Below are 14,005 nucleotides of genomic sequence, written 5' to 3' on the forward strand. Positions count from 1 at the left end.
GGGAGGGGAGAGGTGGGGAGGGGGGAGGGTGGAGGATGGGAAAGGCAGCGGAGCACAACAGACACTAGTATGGCAATTTGTAAATCAATGGATGTGTAACTGATGTGATTCTGCAATCTGTGTATGGGGTGAAGGTGGGAGTTCATAACCCACTTGAATCAAAGTGTCGAATATGATATGTCAAGAAATTTGTAATGTTTTGAACAACCCACAATAAAAAATTTAAAAAAAAAAGATAGTTATATATAGAGAGTTATATACTTAACAAATTGTAAGTCAATCCATTTTGCAAATATGTTGCCTTTATACGCACATAATTATGTATATATATGTGTGTGTATATATATATAAAATATGCACTCAGGCATATTTAAAATAATTTATGTATATATTTAACCATATGGCATGTTCTTTCTGAATGCTAGAATGCTTGTTTTCTGTTTCAGTGAGATTTGGAAAAAACATCAATATATGAATGGTAGGTGATCTCTCTTTCCTTCTATAATTTATGTCAAATTCCCTAAAGGAGGTGCTAATTGGATCATATTTCAGGACTTTTTTCCTCTCAAAGTTTAGAAGTCAGTTTCCTGAAAGAACTCTGAGAACAACAGAAGAAAAGGGATAGTAAAGAGAAGATGTAGCACAAGGCAAGTAAAGGGTGGCCACTGGAAGGTTTTGAGGTCTTGAGGGTGTGGAAGATTTGAAAATGGCGGCATAGTCTCCTGGACTTTTCAGGGTCCCAGAAGCCCATGCCATAGGAGCAAAGAAGTTATATTGTTGGTCCAGAAATATGTTGAATAACATAATAGTCACCTGAGGCTGCCATGACAAATATCCACAAATTGGGTGGTTTAAAAAACAACAGAAATTTTTCTATTCTCATAGTTCTGGAGGCCAAAACTTAACTTGATAATATCTGTAAAGACCTTGGTAACAAATAAGGCAGCATTCAAAGGTTCTCGGAATTATCAAGTGGACGACGTATCTTCTTGGAGGCCACCACTTGACTTGCCACAGAAATGATGTATGTGGGGGCCTTTTCTTCTTGTTGTTTTTGCTTTCTCTAGTGTGGTGAGGACATTTAGAAGTAAATCCACCAATCTTCTTGATTTCTATTTCTTTATCATTGGCCTTCATAAATCAAGTCAGCTTTTGTTCCACCAAACTGGTCATCTTGGATTTGGAGAGAGAGTGTGGGAAGGCTTGTTGGAAAGAAAATTCTGCCTGGGTCTGACTATCTTCTGAAAAGAGGCTCTGATTGTAGTTTTTCAAGGGTTCTGTATTGTGAAAAGCATTGGAAGATAAAAAAAAAAATATTGTCTCTTTCTGGAGCTGAAGGAAGGATCATTTACAGTAAAATAAAGATGGCTCCCTTTGGGGCAAAGTTTGGGCAGGTTGGGTTTCAGCCATTATAAAAGCTTGGGGGATATCTGACTGAGCACAGTGGTACACATCTGTAATCCCATCCCAGCTACTTGGGAAGCTGAGGCTAGCCTTGGCAACTTAGCAGGACCCTGCTTTAAAGTAGAAAATAAAAAAGGCTAAGATGTAGCTCAGTGGTAAAGTGTCCCTGTGTTCAATCCCCTATCCCTAGTACAAAAACAAAACAAAACAACACAAAAACTTGGAGGAGTGGAGACCAGAAGCTTGAGTTTCCGTATCTGTGATGGAACTCACTATGTGAGCAGCATCTTTGCTTTGTCCCATGGGACTTGAGGGCAAGAGGAACTGATGGGACCACGAAGCTCTGTTGTTTGCCATGCAGTGAAATAGGAATTCATTTGGACATAACGTCTTGTTTCTTTCACTAGTATCTATGAAATCACAGGTGAATAACTTACTAGTTGCAGGTAGGGTAAAATTCTGGCTTGTTCAGTTTTTGATAGTCTCTCTTAGGCTTTCTGGCCTAAGTTGAATTCATTTTCTTGATTTTTATCAGAGAATCTAGGCACCAAGTGCTTATCCAGTGATTAAAATGTTATTTCTGGTCCCCAGTTGACTATCATTGCTATGTGTGTGCATTTTGTATCAGAATTTCAGGGAAAGAAGGGGTTAGTGGTAGGGTTTTGGATAGTGACATCTGCATAGCTGTGCGATTTGAGTTGGGAGAGTGGGCAGAAAATTAATTACAGTAAGGTTAATGCTGAACAGGGAATTTGCAAAGCATAAATAAAAGTATGCATATGTGAAGACATATGTATGCATGGGTTTATTGCAACATAGTGGAAATCTGGAAGCAACCTTAATGTCCACCAAGTGAGTTGAATAAAATATTGTACATCCATGCTATGGAATATTATGCAGCTATTAAAAATAAAAGAACTATTTTGTATATTTGGTCTCAGAAGATATTCACAACATATTATCAAACAAAAAGAAAAGAGTATAATAAGCATGGTTTCTTCCTATCTTTCTTTCTTTCTTTTTAAAAAACTGTACATTTGTATAAATGTACTTTGGGAAGATGCACATTAAGTTGTTGTTATAGTTAGCATTTATTACTTTTATAATCAATACTAAAATTGTAAAATATAATAAAAAGGATTTAATTGACTTTATGCAAGTGGAGACTTGGAGTCCTTGGCTTGAACAGAAGGAAATAGGGTAACAAACTGAGGAAATATAGAGTTTAGGGAATTGATTTTATTTTTTCAAAGATGGTGGATTTAATGCATTTACAGGAAAGTACACTGGAAGAAATCAGTTCTTCCATCTGTTCTACTGTTGTCCTTTCACCCATCTCTCATCCTATCCATATTTGCTTTCTTTCTTTCTTTCCTATGGCATTTAAGGAGGATGGAAGATGCAGAAAATACAGAGATGAAAATATGCTAAGTTTGTTCTTGTGATGTTCTATTATGGTTGGGGAGATGGAAAGTAAACAAATCACCAAATAAATAGCACAATTGTAGGTAGTGACAAGGGCTGTGAAGTGACAATAAAGCAGGGTGGGGGTAGATTCTGACAGGGGTGGTGGTGTGGGCCTACGTGGTTGGGAAGGGCTTTTGTAAAGGGCTGACATGTGAACAGAGGTCCTTGACCTTATGTGCAAACTCTGAGGGAAGAGGGAAAACAAGAGAGTCTGCCCTGATCTAGGCTGGGCTGTGGGGGCTCTTCCTGTCTGGACAGAGTGAGGTGAGAGGGAAAGCAGTGTTTCCTAGCAGGGTTTAGTCAGATTGCTCCCTGGGGGATCTTTGGTTAACAGGTGATAAAGTTCTGGGAATGGGATGAAAGAACATCTTGTCTCCACTGTACTTATTTCCATGGTGACAAAGATTATTTGCTTGGCCAAATTTTAATCAGGATTCTGAACTTTCTAGGCTTTCAGTTTTACTAAAAGCCCTGCTAAATCAATTTATCACCCTCTCCCTGATATCTGATGGGATTACTTATTCTCCACCCCTATGAGGTGATGTCTGATCATCCCAGCTTGTCTTCAGCAAGAATACTGTTAGTCTGTTTACAGAATCCCCCTTACCCCTGATTCTTAGTAATTTCTTATCCACTGACCCTTATGTCCTTCTTTGACTATAATTTCCCACTAGCTCATTCTGTGCTTGGATTTGGCCCCAATCTCTCTCCCCTGAGGCAAGATCTATTGCAAGGGTCCCAGACTGCACAATGGTCCTGAATGAAGTCTGCCTTACCGTGCTTTCACAAGTACCATTGAATAATTTCTTCTCTTAACAGTGGTCAAAGTAACCTTTCTGCCTTGGCAAGCTTTTTGTTCTATGGATCTTGAAAGCAAACCATATAAATAATATTGTGTCAATTTTATTTTGGTCATCTCATCAGTATTGTCTTTTTTCCCCCCAGAGTAATTGATATGAAAAGCATGTACTGTAATTTAAATGCAAATCTCTCCTTGGGTCCTGATACATTTCCCAAAGTTTTAAAGTGGAAATTACTTCCCAAACAAAGCCAAAAGTGTATTTAGGATTAATGTGCACATGTGGAACTTATACAACTATATCAGCATCATTGCTTTGAGCTTCATTAAAATTGGATCAATATTCCAGGATGTCTGAGATTAGTTTCTAATGAAGATCTGCAAGATTCACATTGTTATGCAGTTACCTCTGAAAAAAATTTATTTTGTCTTTGCTTGGACACTAAAATAATTGGAATTTCTGAGTGGTCTTCACTAGAATACTGCCTTATGATATGTAGAGACTTCCACCGTGTTCCTTGTAAATAAGAAAAGAAAAAAGCACAGTGCTTCACAGTGTGTCAGGAAGCCAACCAAGATGATACACAACATGGGTGCTAGATGACACAACCTTTACATTGAAACAATGAAAGCACAAAGGATCATCTCATCTAGGGACGTAACCACATGCAAAGAGTTTGATTTTTGGTAAATGTGAATTCAATGAACACGACCAGAAGATAAAAGAATGGAGGAAGATTTATTACTTGCAGCACATAAGGAGAACATCAGAGCTCTCTCTAAAGAGATTCTCTTTCCAGACAGAATCATGGGAATTTATTCTGGGAGTTTGTACATACTTGTTTTAGAGGCAAGTGTTGTCCTGTGCATCCTCAGTTTAGGATATACTTTTCTGAGCATGCTTAATCTAGGATCATAGTTCAACAGAAAAGATGGTGGATACATCTTGGGCATGCTCAACTCAAGGTCATAGAGCACACTGGTAAAAGATGAAAAAGGTAGATATGAACATGAGAAGATGGCCGACTTGAACAATTCTGGGCATGGTCAGTTTACTATTATAATGAGCAAAGTTTTCTCTAGCAGCTTAAAAATAACATCAACAACATAGAGTAAGGCTCAGTGATGTGGTTCTTTGTAAGTTCCTCCAAAAATTTTTAGCAGAAACAAAAGAAAGGACATTTTAAAGTATGTTCATGTGGCACTTTGCCCCTGAAAGGTTCCTGTCTCACTTAACACCTAACAGGGATGCCTGTGGGAAATGTATGGACTCTCCAAATGCCTGACCTTTGAGACTTTTTTCCCTTTAGTTGCGGTGCTGGTAGGTCATTTTGAGGAGTATTTACTTTTATCTGGAATATTTTCTCAAGCATTCTTTTTTTTTTTTAAAGAGAGAGGGAAGTGGGGGGGGGGAGAGAGAGAGAGAGAGAGAGAGAGAGAGAGAGAGAGAATTTTTTAATATTTATTTTTTAGTTTTCGGCGGACACAACATCTTTGTTTGTATGTGGTGCTGAGGATCGAACCCGGGCCGCACGCATGCCAGGCAAGCGCGCTACCGCTTGAGCCACATCCCCAGCCCCAAGCATTCTTAATTTAAGCATTCTTGTAACAAAATGGATCATTTATGATAAGTCACTTTTGAGATGAGCTATGGTTTTCATGTAATATTTTTTTCTGGTAAACAATCCCAAGTGCATTCTCAATGTAATGCCATTTGGATTTGAAACATTCTGGATCTACTGCTAGAGATAACATTTGTAGCTCTCCTACTTTTTGAGCAAGACTGATACCAGGCAATATATTTTGTATTTTCTCTCCTTTTTTATTTCCTGCAAATGCAATCACACTCTTTGGAGTTATTCCCTGACATCATATGCTTTAGAGATTCAGGTTGGAAGAGTTAAATTCTATATGAAATAAGACTGACTACAAAGCTTCATGTTGTTATGTCAAGGCCTCAGCTACATAGAAACCTATGTACAGGCCTCTATGACACATGGGGGCTGGTGCTTTAGCAGATACAGTGTTTACTAAAGTGATACAGAAGTTTGAGAGATCTTGGGAGAGTTCAGTCATATAGCTTTTCTCCCCTACCAAAACCCCACAATTCTATGGAATTTCCTTTGAAGCATAATAAAAAGCAGAGAGCCCACAAAATAGGGAGGCTGATTTCAGTCCCGCACACCCAGAAGCAGTTATCCAGGAGCCCTTTGGGATACAACAGCTGTTTCATAGATCTTTGCAATAGAAATATGGAAACTCAGAATAACCCTGTGTTGGTTTTTTATGTGGCTATATCAGAATACTGGGAAAATCATGAACAATAGGTGTTTATTTGGCTTATGGTTCTGAAGGTGGAGAAGTCCAAGATTCAGGGGTCTTCTCACTGCATCATAAATGGTAGAAGGCAATACATAGCAAGATAAATCAAGTGTGTAAACTTAAGTCCCTCTCCTCTTTTTATAAAGCTACTAATCCCATAACAGGGCTCTGCCCTCATGCTTCATATAACCCTAATTACCTTCTGGAGATCCCACCTGAAAATGCCATCAACATATACATTCAGAGATTCGGTTTTGAACACGTGAACTTTTAGGGTACACATTCAAACCATAGCACATTCTAAACTTAAAGTATGGACTTTGAGAAAAAGCAGGTGAAGAGACAAAATTTTTACATATGAATTCTTATATAAGATGAGCATTCTTATGTGAATTCTTATTCATAATAATTGCTGGAATGTCTGTACATAAGGAAGTGCTTATTGCATTGAAAATCAGAATAAACTGTAGACGTCCTTGGAACAGAGAAGAGGATCATTGGAAAATGCAGAATTAGAATGCTGAAGGAAGTGAAAAACTAGACAAGACTGGAGCAGAAACATTTCCCTCTGCTGTCTGGCTAAGAGTTAATCAAATTTCTGTTATATATTGTTTGCTGCATGTGTAATTGTGCTAACATTAACTCTTTAGCACTACTGTATTTAAGTCTTCTGTCATGCTTGGGCACTTTCAGGGTCCTCTTGTGTTGTCTTCTTAAAGCATCTAGTTAGTGCAACGTTTTTAGGTTTGTTAAGGAATTTGAATTCTGTGAATTCAGGTTCAGGTGCTCAGAGTAGGCGTATATTTCCAGGTGCACTATCTGAAGGCAAATTTATTGAAATTAATTTGTCAGAAATTTGCTTATCAAAAGACATTGCACCAAATGATGAATTGGCAAAGAAAGAATGTCAGATTGTATACAAGATTAGGTGGTTTTCTTTAAATTTGATTCACCTATCATCAACTGCCTTAATCTGATGAATGCTTCCATGTTTCAGCATTTTGCAGAGGCTCACTCTCTGAAATGCCAATCTTACAGGTAACTGCCACTTCAGGAACCTCCACATGTGCTGGCTTGGGCAGACAGGTGGGGGTGTCATTGCTGGAACAGGAAGTTGAGCAGAGGGAGATGTGGGGGAAGATTAAGGAGTTTTATTCATGGTGAAATAAATTTGGGTTTGGGCAGAATGAAGTTTGTTTTGTCTTATCACTGTGTAGGTTCCTTTTAACTTTATTTTGTGTTGAGGAGACATGAAGATACAATTTTTGAAATTCCTTTTTTACTTTGGGTGCAGTGGCACTTGCCTTTAATTCCAGAAGCTCAGGAGGCTGAGGCAGGAGGACCTCAAATTCAAGGCCCACCTCAGCAATTCAGCAAGGCCCTAAATAACTTAGCAAGCCCCTGTCTCAAAATAAAAAATAAAAAGTGCTGGGGATGTGGCTCAGTGGTTAAGCATCCCTGGATTCAATCTCTAGTACCAAAAAAAAAAAAAAAAGAAAGAAAGAAAGAAAAAAGAAAAAAAAGTTCCTTGTTATCTGCTCTACCATGTCATCTTATATTTTCATTATTTTGGAACCTTTGGAATTTATAATTTTTATTTTTCAATTTCTATTTTATCACATAAATACCTATAAATTTAATAATAACTCACGTATATATATATAACATTGTGTTGTTATCTACCATATTGTGCCTCAGTGTTAAGGTCTGTAAACAAGTCAGGATGGCGCCTGGCATTTTGCCAGAGGGAGTGGTTTGTGAGGTGGCGCCAGCGAGCCATTAAGTGTGGAGATTCCTTATTGGTTGACTGCTGTATCTAGTTTATGTTAATTAAGATAAGCTGTGTGGAATGTATATATACCCCTCCTGTCCTACAATAAACGGCTCCTGCAGCACCTTAGACATTGAAGTACACACATTTACTTCTCTTTGTACTTGGGTGAAAGTGCTTATTAAACTGGTAAGGTGCTGTATACAAATATGCCCTATAATTAGATATTATCTAATATGTGCCTTAGATATTATCCAGAATAATGATTACCAGTCAGATAATTATAATCCTTTACTGAATTCTCTCAAAGTGCAAAGTATTATATTAGATACTTGGGCATTCCTACAGAGGAATAGACATAACCCCAGGCCTTAAAGAAAAAACAATAGATTTGAGGAGCAGAATGTACAAACTTGTAATCAATGTGAATTATTCTGGGTCTAGTGAGACCTGAGATAATTTAGGTCCTGAGTTATGTTCACCAGGTAAGTCATTTGTATGTATCTCAAGAGTTCTGGGAGCATTCCTTTTCCTTTTAACATTCAGAGCAAAACATTCATCTGCAAACAACAGCTGGAAGCAAACTGAAGTTGGGTACCTCTGGGAGAGCATGGCTGGATTGGAATTAAAATTCTGCTAGACCCCAAGGATGACAGTGGTAAGCCTACTTTAGGTATCTGACTAAAGTTGCAATACAGACACTGATCTTTAAATCCTGTTTGCAGACAAACTTTTCTCAGAGCCTCTAGATATCTGTATTAGAATGATTAAACACCTCCTGCTACACATTAATAAAGACTCTGAAGACTGTATTAAATTTGCTCTCTGATGAGATGATCAATGCAAAGCCTCTAAAATCCATTACCAACAGGATGCAATGGTCACTATTGCCCTTATGAAGAGTCACATATTCTGTGGATCATTTGGGAGGATCTTTAGTGGATCATTATGTGCCAGGCATTGTGCTAAGTTGTGGACTAGAGATGTAAACTTGAGAATCATTGGTAAATAGGCATTGGGGAAATACATAAAATCATGCAATCTGAGTAGACTGAGAACAGAAGGTAACAGAGGATAGACTCTTGGACAACTTTATCACTGAAGAGCTTTACTGATTTAGGGCAAGTTTGTTGCTTCCTGGGAGGTTATGATTTTGTGTTCCAGGAAAGCCTCCCTCTCATTATCCAATGATAAATATGGAACAGTCTAAGCTTACCTTGGTAGTCCCATTCCCCTTGCCAGTGACTGCATTAACAAAGAGTATGTGAAAATGAGACAGTCTGGTCAATGAGACATGAAAGAAGATTGGATGGAAGCTTCTGGAAATATTTCCTTACTGTCACAAAGAAACTTAAGGGAGTGATAGACCTTTGTCTGCTAGATATTGCTGTGTGGCTGGCATGCCTAGTGCAGTAGCAGCCATCATGTGATCATGAGGGGAGACAGTAGAGACACAAAAATGACACAGAGCAGAAAGATAAAAAGAACCTAGGAGCTTTATGATACCACTTGCATCAACCTGTTTTGGGCTGTCCAACACAGGACATGTCATATGAGTTGCTGATTTTCCTTTTTATTTAAGCCATTTGAGTTGGGTGGAAAACATTCCAAAATGATACATTATTCAAAGTAATTACATATTTATCATATTTGGAAAAATCTATACAACTAACATGCAGTGCTCAAAATACATGGAAGCATTCTGCAAGTGAAATTACATTGTGAAAAATCAGAACCAGGGGTAAATTAAAGCATATTACTTGTCATCTCTGTTTTTCTAAATATATGTTGCTTTGTAATTGTGTTTTGACTTTAAAATAATGACAGCATCTACATGGATGAAATTAATGGAAATTCTTAGTAGAAGAGGTAATTTCTGCAGATACACTTGCATTATCAAGGAAGATAAATGAAATCTTCATTGATGTAACATCAATGTAATATCTGATGGAATTGGGAGAGAGTATCATTGCTCACTCTATAGGTTTCACGCCTGTCGGGTGGAATCAGAATTCGTTGGGTGTATCCTACTTGTTGTGGAAGGCTTGAGATTATACACCCAGAACCTTCCAAAGAAGTTTCCTAGCTTAGTAGGAAAGAAAGAATAAAGTGTCGTGACAAAGATCCTGTTAAAAGTAGCTGTGACCCAAAATTAACTCTCTAAAACAATTCCTATTAAGAGGCTGAAGGAGGTTCACTAGATAATTTCATAAATATGGCTTCAGCAGAGACTGAGCTTTTTCAGAAGCAAGAAAGTTTCTGTAGGTTTGAGCATCTCTCAGTTACATCTATGCCAATGTACTTTCACCAGACACTTTCCCACTTTGTAGAAATCAAATCAAAGAGATATTAGGACATCAAAGTGGCACACTACTCCAGATGGCTGATCAAGTCTGGATGCAGTCCTTTTCACCCTGTAGTGCTATTTTCTGAAACTAGCCCTAACTTAACAGCTGTACATGATCAAAGCAACAGAAGGGAATGCTTGACATATTTATAAACAGAAAGAAAATATTTCTGAATGCCCAGGGGTACAAGTGAGCATCTGAAAATTAGTGTAATATCAGATACCAGGATGAGAGTTAATGCAAGGCACTGTATTTGACATTCTTATATGCACAGTATATTTTGTCACACTACAGTATTTGAAATCAATGACATGCTCCAAAGGCAATGAGTTCACTTAGATTATCAGCAGGGATGAGATGCCAATTTTTGACTGAATACACTCTCTGGACTGACTTACTGATCATGATATAATCATTCAGAGGCCACCATGTGCATCTTTCCTCTCATCTGCCTTTGTACTGTTCAGATCAGTTAAACTGTTAGCTGTCAAATAAGGGCTTCTGAAGAAAATCCTTTTCAAAAATGAGTTTTTTTTCCAGACTTCTATGCAGAATGAGCTAGATACATTCTGTCAAAATACAGAATATAATACAGTTTTAAAAGTTGTTTGCACAGATTTGAATTTATTCTTGGGCAGGTAGGAAGAAACACTCCTGGGACATCAAGGACTTGGTGCAGGTGAAGAGGAGCAAACTAGGCCCATAGAAATGGGACAGAGTGGGTGTTGTTGTAGGAAGGGCATGTGGAAGGAAGAACAAAAACTTCCCCTGGATCATTTGCTAAAAATCTTGAAATCTCAGCATCAGCATCTCATTACTCTGACTACTTTTTTTCTTTTAGCTCATTCCTACCAAAAATTTGACTCCCACAAGGGTTGGGGATATAGCTCAGTGGCAGAATAGCTAGAAGTGACCAAGCAGAAATGACTATAACCTACAAATGTAACTCCAGATTGCAATGACTTGCTCAGCATACACAAGGTCCTGGGTTTGATCCTAGTACAAAAAAAATTAATTTGAATTTAGCAATTAAAAAAGTTATAATAGCTTTTTCCAACCACTGATTCTGTGGTGTGCTGGTAAATGTTTAACAACAACCAGCTTTCAGATAAACATTAAATATGACAATTTGTAACATTTGCTGATTTTTGTCATGTAAAATCACAGCCAATTCTAACTACCAACCTGAAGTTAAATAGCTCTCCTGGAAGGTTGTGAGTCAGCTCCAGTGCATGACTGCAAATGAACCTTTTACCTTTTCAGTATCACCTCTTTGTCCCACCCCACTCTGGAGTCTCCATTGCATTCCCTGTCCAGATTACTATTGAGTGGGTCATCAACATAGTCATCCCCCTGTACACCTCTACTCTACAACACTTTGCATACTCCTTTCTATTGAAAAGAGTTCATTGTGTTTTAATTCTCTATTTTATCATTAATAAATTTTAAAAAATGCATCTTTTACTCTTTAGTTCTCATTGCTTACCATATTGCTGAACATGCAGTAACGGTTCAATATATTTTTTTAATGATTGAATAAAATTATTAAATTAGGAAAGTAGCTTAGGAGGGAAATATGTGCCAAGAACAAAAACTAGGCAATAAAAAAATTTAAGTAGGAGGAAAAGGGAAAAGGAGGGAAGTGGAAGATAGAGAAAGATTGAAGAGTAAGAAGGATACAGGATGCTTAGATAACTAATTGGAGATTTGTTTACATAGACTTGAGGAGAAATGGGAATCTGAAAAAAAAGTCATTGCAATCTGGAGTTACATTTGTAGGTTATAGTCATTTCTGCTTGGTCACTTCTAGCTATTGGACTCCATTCTGGTTGTTACACTTTAAGAGGGACATTGAGCAAAGCAACCAGCAGAGTGAAGAGATTCCAACATGTCAGGCATAGTTAAATTGAAATAATGGATGTTTGGCTTAAGGGTACAAAGACATGTACATATTGGATGTCTTCATTAATATGATGGGCTCATGTACTGAAGATGAATTACACTTATTCTGCCAAGAAGGAGATTAAAGCACAAGATGATTCAGCTCAATGTAAAGACAGATCTATTATTCAGCTCTGTGAAGATGCAACTTTACTCAAATATTCTTTAATGGCAGTAGATACTCTTTGCTACTGGAGGGAGTTTGGAGGCTGGATAATCACTTAGCAGAGATTTGCAAAGGGACATCAAGCTCTGCACCAAGGGTTTTTTTTTAATTTTTTATTGTTGGTTGTTCAAAACATTACATAGTTCTTGATATATCATATTTCACACTTTGATTCAAGTGGGTTATGAACTCCCATTTTTACCNTCTTCTTTGATATAAGGAGAGTAACTAAGAACAGAGTAGGGACGAAGAGCATGAGAAGAAGGGAAATTGCACCAAGGGTTTAACTAGCAATTCTAAATGATCTTTTGCTTCTTTTAAATTTTATCTTTCTACAAGAGTCATAAAAAAATCTTTGATTTTCTGAAATGATTCTCATTTTTTTTTCTTTTCTAAACGACCATAAAATATTTAAGTCCATGATTATTAAAGAAATCAAGCAATGTAGAAGTTCTAAAGTAGAAGTTGAATTCCCTTCTCATCCTTGACTTCATGATAAATCCCTGTCTTCCCCAGAGGGGGTGACTCTGTCAAAAAGTACAGGTAGGACAGGATGTTTCAGTGCTTACAGCATGCTTCTTCTCAGGGACAGTCTCCACTTTCCTGAAATTGAAAGAGACATAGGCTACTTGAGGGATGAAGTACTTTGTCTAGTTTTCTTTTTGAAAACTAGTAACATACTTTGTCCATAAACCACCATTCCAGGATATGCACCCTCCCCCGCCACACACGGATGCAGTCTGTAAACAAAATTACCATCCCAAAGAGAAGAGAGATTAAAGCCCTAGAAGCAGCTGATCATGTTTTACTTCAGAAAATGCAAACTGATCAGAATGATTTGATGGGTTCTGACTGGCTACTGGCACAAAGGGGAAATGCTCTGACCATCAGCAAAGATTCATCTCTTCTTGCCCCCAGACTTGGCAGCTGTTGGTTGTCACGTCTTGTCAGTGACTGTAAAAGTTCAACATTTTTCTTCAGATGGATCCTGTACATTTGGATTGAAGAAAGTTACCTCTTTACATTTTTCTCAGTGAAAGTGAGAAAGAAAAAAGCATAGAAAAAAGCCAATGGAACCACGGGAGAATACATCCCTGGTCACTGCAGTTCTGAATCCTACTGTAATTCAGATTTCAACTTGTCAACAGCTATCCTCTACTAATTCATTAGCTTGCCTAGTACTTACTACCAGTTTTTACTTTGTGTAAGAAAACTGTTAAATACAGAGAATGTGATACCAGCAAAACTAAATTTGACCTCCTGGAGTTTACAGCTTAGTGAAGGAGTGGACAATTAATTACTCAAATTTTACTTAAGTAAAATTATGAAAATAAATCAAGAAAGTCTCTTTTTAAGAAAATGCCCATATATTGAGTTATGAAGCAACCATAGGAATTAACTAGGCAAAGAGAAACATGAAGAGAATTTCGGTGTGCCAAGTTGCTGTGGTTGAAGAATAGTGACACTAATGGGGCCTCATTCATGGTTGAAGTGGAGAAATCAAGGAGGGCTGGAATGAAGATGGAGAGGTAGATAGGAACCTGAGTATATGAGGTCTTATTGCTTAGGTCATGCAATATTGTCTTTATTTTAGAAGTAAGAGCAAACTATTCTTAGGTGAAACTAGATGCTTTTGACCTTGAGTTGTAATTGCCTTTTGATTTATTTTCAAGGGTACATGCTCCATCAGGACAGATTCTATGCCTTGATCATAGTTTAACCCCAGTGCCTGGTTCTCTGCCAGACACAAAGTATGTTATGGTTTGAACGTGAATTGTCCCCCAAAA

The sequence above is a fragment of the Marmota marmota genome, unplaced genomic scaffold (assembly GCF_001458135.2).
Source record: "Marmota marmota marmota unplaced genomic scaffold, marMar, whole genome shotgun sequence".
Classification (NCBI taxonomy): domain Eukaryota; kingdom Metazoa; phylum Chordata; class Mammalia; order Rodentia; family Sciuridae; genus Marmota; species Marmota marmota.